This window comes from Alligator mississippiensis, chromosome 14 (assembly GCF_030867095.1).
Source record: "Alligator mississippiensis isolate rAllMis1 chromosome 14, rAllMis1, whole genome shotgun sequence".
Lineage (NCBI taxonomy): Eukaryota > Metazoa > Chordata > Crocodylia > Alligatoridae > Alligator > Alligator mississippiensis.
Window position 1 is genome coordinate 19,071,044 of NC_081837.1, and position 7,014 is coordinate 19,078,057.

The 7,014-nt window shown below is 43.9% G+C and overlaps 1 long non-coding RNA gene across 1 annotated transcript; it reads left to right on the forward strand.

The window, feature by feature from the left end:
- The first annotated feature begins 1,747 nt into the window (after window positions 1-1,747).
- LOC132244803 (uncharacterized) lies at window positions 1,748-6,298 on the forward strand. Its single transcript, XR_009456576.1, has 2 exons — window positions 1,748-3,971; window positions 5,539-6,298. It is a non-coding gene; the product is annotated as an uncharacterized LOC132244803 (long non-coding RNA).
- Window positions 6,299-7,014: the final 716 nt, after the last annotated feature.

A 7,014-nucleotide genomic window follows, 5' to 3' on the forward strand; every position in this document is an offset into this window, starting at 1 on the left:
TTAACACCTGACACTAGTTGTAAATACATTTTAGGATGCTTAAAGCTATGCTTCTGCAGGGCAGATTTATCCCCAATCTGTGTATCCCAGCTCCTTTTCCATTTCTGTGCAGCCAGTCCGACAGATGAGCTGCCAAGATTGCATCCTGGGATGCTGGAGGACTGCAGTGCTACAGGTGGGGGACAGTCAGGGCAGGTTTTCAGCCTTAAGGTGTGACTGATCCAAACTCAAGTTAGCACTGAGCAAAACACAAACAGCTCAACGTGCAACAAGGACGAAAAATAGCTTTTAAGACTGTTTTCCCTCATGCTCTTTCCTCAGTAATTGTTCATCAGTTCAAACAAAGACCATGTTGTCGTTTGTTGGTGTTGTTTTTGTGGGTAGAGGGCTGGTAACTTCCCTAACTAATAATACATTCTCAGGGCACAGTTGATGATAATCTAGAAAAACATTTCTAAGTACTCAGATTTTCAAAGAACAGCTAGTATATCAATTTTTTAATCCCCTGGCTACCTGTAGCCAAATGTATTTCCCACAGGACATTCCTCTGTGATACGTGCTACAGTTTGAATCTCAGCACACTCACACTTGGCATCTTTAATAAAATTCCATTTGCAAAGTACCTAGTTGTCCACCTTATTGAACATAGTCGAGCCCTGCCTTGGTAAAGCAAAGCCAGGAGATTTAGATGTGGGGTTCATGATAAGAAATGTATTAATGAGGTCAGTTGTCTTGCATCGCTGGGTCCATTTTCCTCGATATCAAAGCTTTCATGATTCAGTTCTTTTCCCACACTCCAAATCACCTTCTTTGACATAAGTCTTGGCATATGGGAATCATCAAGTTCCTCAAAAATTGGTAGTGAATTGAATACAGGCAGGTTTTTTTTTAGACTCTAGCTCCCTCCACACACAGGATAGCAGAGTTCATGTGAAATAGGGCTGCTCAGTCATAAGTGCAGCTGCCTAATCGCACACCTGCCCCAGGTCCATGTACAAAATAACCATCACACAGTCATTGTCTCTGTAAACGCAGGTCTGTGACTAGGGGCAGGTCCATGGCTAGGGGCTTCTGGTAATCACGTGTCTGCTCTCCACTTTGCCAACACAGGTGACCCTAGCAGAAGTACAGAACCACAGACAGCATCGCTCTCAATGTCAACAATAGCAGACAAGCCTCTCTCCATCCCATCACAGTTGCGATCCTTGTGAGGATGCCTTGGGAGGACAGGCCTCTGCCTATGAGAGCAAACAATAATAGAGAACAAAAGGCCTGTGTGAGTGAAATCCCTTGTGATTTCCGGTTCAGGGCAATGAAGACCCTTCTGCAAGGCACTTGGGTGGGCTAGTTCTGTGCAGCTTTCTCCACGTAGCCATTCTTAGTAGCCAGCGTACTGCAGACTACATGCACACAGACACTTTGCCCATCGCTCTAAGCTTTGGGAAAGGATCTTGTGGGTTGGGGCTTTCAGAAGGAGAGGCCAGACCTGGAGCAGGACACTCAGCAAAAGAGAAAAAGAGAAAAACACAAGCTCTTCTCCCACTCCAGCCACAGCCTTCCCAATGTAAGCTTTGGTTACAGCTTAAACTGTGTCCCAGTATCCCTGCCCAGCCCATTTGAGGGATGAATACCTGCCTGTCTTCAGGGAGGGAATGGCAGCAGCAGGGCTAACTGCCCCACCCAAAGCCTTGGGGCTTGAGTAGCAGCGCCCCACTAAGATTGGGACTTTCTCAAACTCCCGATGCAGCAAAGTGTGTATTAGGAGAGAGCATAACTGACAGAGGATCAGCCTAGCCCCACTGTGCTCATTCAAGCTCTCCAGGATACCAGGCAAGAGCTGAGACACTGGGCAACACTCCCTCTCTCCAGCAGACTCTGTTCTTCAAGATCCGGGGCTTGTTAATATGTCAGCCTAGAAAGTACTGTAGTTTTCAAAATACAGCCTACCTGCTTCGGAAAAAAACCCCCAAACAACGTTGCTGGTAATCCCACTGTTCATTACATGCAAGACATAGGGTGAGAACAGTTCCTGCAAAAAGAAAAAGTCAAATCTTCATGCGATCTAGAGGATGCAGAGCAATGAGCAGGCTCACACTCTTGCTGCTCCTCCCCAGTTAGGTGCTACAAGCCAAGATCTTTTTCTCTGCATTCTGACTTTCCAAAACAAGGTGTATAGTATATGTTGGTGCATGCTGTATGCGGGGAACTATGATATGCACCTTTTAGTTGCACCATCACTGCCCTACTTGAATGTTACTCATTCTGTACATGATCCTTTCCAAATGAAAAGACCAGTGAAAACACAAAGAGTATTTTTGGGAAGCTTTACCTGCCATTTTGGAACAACAACAAAAGGCATACCCAACCTTCCCAGGCAGCCCTCCAGACATTTTCCTACAATTCAAAGAAGATGGAAAGGGTTTTCAGAGTACTTACTGTGACAGCTTGATTGTTGGCATGTACGCATGGGTAGGCTTCCTCCCATCCAGAGAACACATCAATAATAACAAGAATGTACTCATAAGAACAGCACTTAGGTAGCAGCAATTTAAGGTTACATTTGCAGCTGACAGTAGAAGTTTCCTCTATTTAGTAAGATGGGAATTGGAAATGTGCTGAGTTTTGCCCTTGAGCAGAAGGGCCATCACAGCATGTGGAACTGCAACGGTTAAAGAGTGTCTCAAAACTAGAGAATTTGCCTTTTCAACCAACAAGGCAGCAGCTGCAAGTGAATGGAGGCAAGGAGGAAGTCCCGCAGCCACGGGATCAAGGGCAGAGCTGTATTATGCAATTGGGCGATGCTTTTCACCGTGCAGCTGAGTGAGTACTCCTAAAGCGATTTCTTCCTATTCATGACAAAACAAAGTAAAGGGTTTCTTATAATTAGGGAGTCCAAGAGCGGGAGCAACAGCAAGGGCTTGCTTAAGGGCCACAAACGCTTGTTTGGCTTCAGGAGTCCAAGGGAGGGGTTCTGGGGTGGTATCATGAGTAAATGCTTGCAAGGGTTTTGCAAAAGCAGCATAACCCAGGATCCACTGTCTACAATAACCCGTTGCACCTAAGAATCCCCTCATCTGTTTTCTAGTCATAGGTTTGGGAATGTTGAGGATAGCTTCAACTCTACTAGGGCTTCTCTGGTTTTTCTGCTGCTTCTGATACAGAAACCAGTGACCAGCAAAACCATCTCGCACGTGTTCCTTTTTGGGGTTTTTTGTTTTGTTTTGGTTTTTTTGGGGGGGGAGATCTGTGTTTTCAAATGTCTGATTGCATAAGGGCCTTGAATGCTGTATTGTAGTGATCTTAAATGAAGGGCAGCAGTCATGCAACCGAGTTGCAATAGGTTTAACCCAGTCAACTCAGTGCCTTAAAATATTTTGAGGAAAGGATTCCTTAGGGTGATATCTTTTATTGAAGCAATTGCATAGTTGGGATAGTGTTAGACAAGCTTTCGAATGCAGGACATTCTTCTTCAGGTGGCATGTTTTGGAAATAATATAAATGCTATCTTTTGTGGTTTAAAACAACCTGAAACTATTGGGAGACTCTGATTGGATGTAGCTTATCCACATCCTCTCCCTATTGGGTTTTATTTTACTTGTCTTTGAAGCTTCTAGTGTTGACCACGGTTTCATTCAAGATACCAAATCACCTGGTTCACAAGTCTGATCTAGTGTGGCAATTCCTGTAACTTGTCTGAATGCTATTTCTAGTGCAACTGCTTAATTTGAAGGCTTGTGAAGCTATGATTTCAGTATAAATCCCATCAGCTTTGCCATTCATTCAGCTTACCCATCTTTTCACTCCCTCTTGTTCAGGTTCAAGAGCGGTTTGTGGCTCATGGAAATGACAGACTCAAGCTGATTGTGTTACTGTGTAGTGAGGATGATGAGAAGGTCCAGAAAGCAGCTGCGGGAGCTTTGGCCATGCTGACAGCAGCACAGAAGAAACTCTGCTATAAAATGACTCAAGTGGTAATGAGTGAAATCTGATTCCCAAAGACTGAATGGTGTGAGCACACAACTCCATAGCAACCTGGATTTATTCTTGTTCAAATATTCATGAATTCAGTGCCACTACCTAATGTTAAGTTTGGTAAAGGTTTGCTTTTCAATCACTGGTGATAGCTAAAGTCAGGATTCAGGTGACTGGCAGAACAGTACAGAAGTACTTGGCTGGAAAAGCAGGAAGAATTAAAGGACATTATCAAAGTGCTTTCCTGGGCAGAGAACTAAAGCAAGACAGGTTGATGAAGGCTGCTTGCTCAGCCTCTGTTTCCATGGGCCTAATATCTCCATTTCTCAATTTAGCTATCAGTGATTCAAAAGCAAACTGTTACCAGACTTTAACATTAGACTTTAGGTAGTGGCACTGAATTCATAAATGCTTGAACAAGAATAGTCTGTTTTCTGAAGAAAGCGTTTAATTGAGTACAGCAATTTGGAATTTCAAGTATGTAACAAAGACAACAGAAACATTCTGCCAAGCTAAGACACAGTCCAGTAAGACACAGTGACAGCACACACAACTTCTCCTAACTTAAAACGAAATGTAATAAGCCAAAGAGAGACAACAGGAAGCCTTGCATAGCTCTTACATAATCCTGAGGGCAGAATGTCTCAAAGTCTCCAGGGGATCTGCAGGTCATCTTAGAGGATAAGGAGGAGATCCCACAGGCTTCATCTTTGCCTGGGTTTTTAGAGGTGAATTTGCACCACCTGCTCCCCCTTGAGTGCCTTGATCATAACATGCTTCTCATGTCCAGTCCATCATGTATTGCATACCCCACACAACTAATTCATTCAGTGTCTTTGTCTCTTCTCAGGGGTGTTGGTTGTAGCCGTGTTGGTCTAAGGACATAGGCAGACAAGGTTCTTTGGGTAAATGTGATATCTTTTATTAGACCAACTAAATAGTTGGAAAAATTGTTCTTTGCAAGCTTTTAGGCCCAAACACCCGTCTTCAGGCTCTCTCCCTATGCCTGAAGAAGGGTGTTTGCACATAAAAGCTTGCAAAGAACAATTTTCCAACTATTAGTTGGCCTAATAAAAGATATCACATTTACCCAAAGAATCTTGTCTGCCTCTGCCTCTTCTCATGTATTCCAGTCTCTCACCCCTTACAGGTTCTGCTTTGAAATGTAAATGTAGTTCCCTGCTGTCTGGTTATGCCAGCTGTTTAAGCAGCCTGGTAACCCTACCCTGCTCCCTCAGGTCACATAGCTCCAGAATCAGTTAAAGGCCCCACATTTGTGACAACTGTGCCAGGTTTTTTCCAACAAAACTGTGGAAAGGAATTTGTTATTCTACAGTCAGAAGACACCATCTAGCATAACAGCTTGATGGGGGATGAGCTTTCATGGGAACAGAGAGAAATTTTCACGGGCTAGCATCAATTGTTCCTGTCTTAAGTGACCACTTTCTCCCCACTGAAAAGGACCTTACCTAGTGGCAGGCCAACCTTGTGCTCTTAACTGAGATTTTCCCATAATATACAAAATCTCCAGTTGGTCATTCACAGTTTTTTTTTCCTTCCGTTCAGACAATTCAGTGGCTGGAAATCCTGCAGAGGCTCTGCTTGCAGGACAGTGTGGATGTTCAGCACCGTGGGCTGGTTGTTGCTTACAACCTAATCAGCGCTGACAAAGAACTCGCCAAAAAGTTGGTAGAGAGTGAGCTCCTGGAGATCCTGACAGTCGTTGGCAAACAAAAAGATGACCCCAAAATACAGCATGCTCTTGACGCAGCTCGTGAGTGCCTTGTGAAGTGCATGGACTATGGGCTGATCAAACCGCTGTCACGGGCATGAGGACATCATTGTCTATTGAGAAACGGCAAGGAAAGGGAGGCCACCAGGAGGTCTGGAAGTCTTCCAGACCTGCATAAGGACACTCAGTCCCATGGCCAAGGCTTTACTGAGCACTGGCTTTGTGTGTTTTGTCCTGAAAGAAGGTAAAACTTAATGATATCTAGGTACTGCAAATACCTTCAGTGCCAGGATGCAGCAAATTTCCACTGAAAGAAGCAATATGGGAAGCACATTGAACAGCTGCTGCTTCAGGAAGTCTCAAAAAGGATAAAGAGAATGAGTGGACTGTTTTCACAAATGAAAATTCTTTATTTCAGCAATTCCTAGCAGTGGAAGAACAAGCACAAGGTTTTATTTCCTCACATCAGATGTTCAGAAACTAGTTCAGATTTGTTATTTAAAAATGATTGTTTCTTCTTTTGAATTGGAATGCAGGCATTTAGCATGCGAGAGCACTGGGTGGATTCATAATAAACAGCATCTTTGCTCTGTGGGTTCCTCGCAGTCTCCCTTTGATTTAATGAGTCTTTGTTAGTCAGAATTTACTGAGGGGAAAAGAAATGAAGACAGAGCTTGCACTTTTTCACCTCAGAAATAGGCAGTGCTGTATTGTCCTCTGATTATTCATCCAATAATATGAGTCACTGATTAACATCTAGATAAATCTCGGAGAACACTTCAGTATGTGCAGAGACAGTTGCGCATGCAGAGACATCATGCACGACTAGAGACTATGATAGAAGGTCTGTCCGTAGGTAGCTAGTATTGCGAAAATTTTCTAAAAGCCCTGCAGGGACAAGGATTCACAAGGGAAGTGGATTCAGCTAGTGCATACGGAGCAATGTGACCACACACTTTTGGTATAGATGTAGAAAAAAATAAATATATAAATCTATCTTTCCTTCATAGAAAAGACCTTATGTACCTCCGTACAATACATAAAGCTGCTTTTTGGCTCTGGGTGCCAGGCATGATAGAAGGTTAAGAGAAACGTCCTGCTCTGCAGGGACTGGGTTGATACTAACACAGTGATCCTTTCCAGGTGGGACAAGTAGAATTCACACATCCTGGTCCAGCTGTCTCCTTTCTGCGCTATAGTAATTCTCAGGCAAGAACAGTTGGTGTGCAGGGAAGTAGGAGAGCAGATAGGTGGAAAAAAACAGAGTCTGTCCGAGAAGTCACTGAAAGGTGGGCAGCAATGGGCTGCGA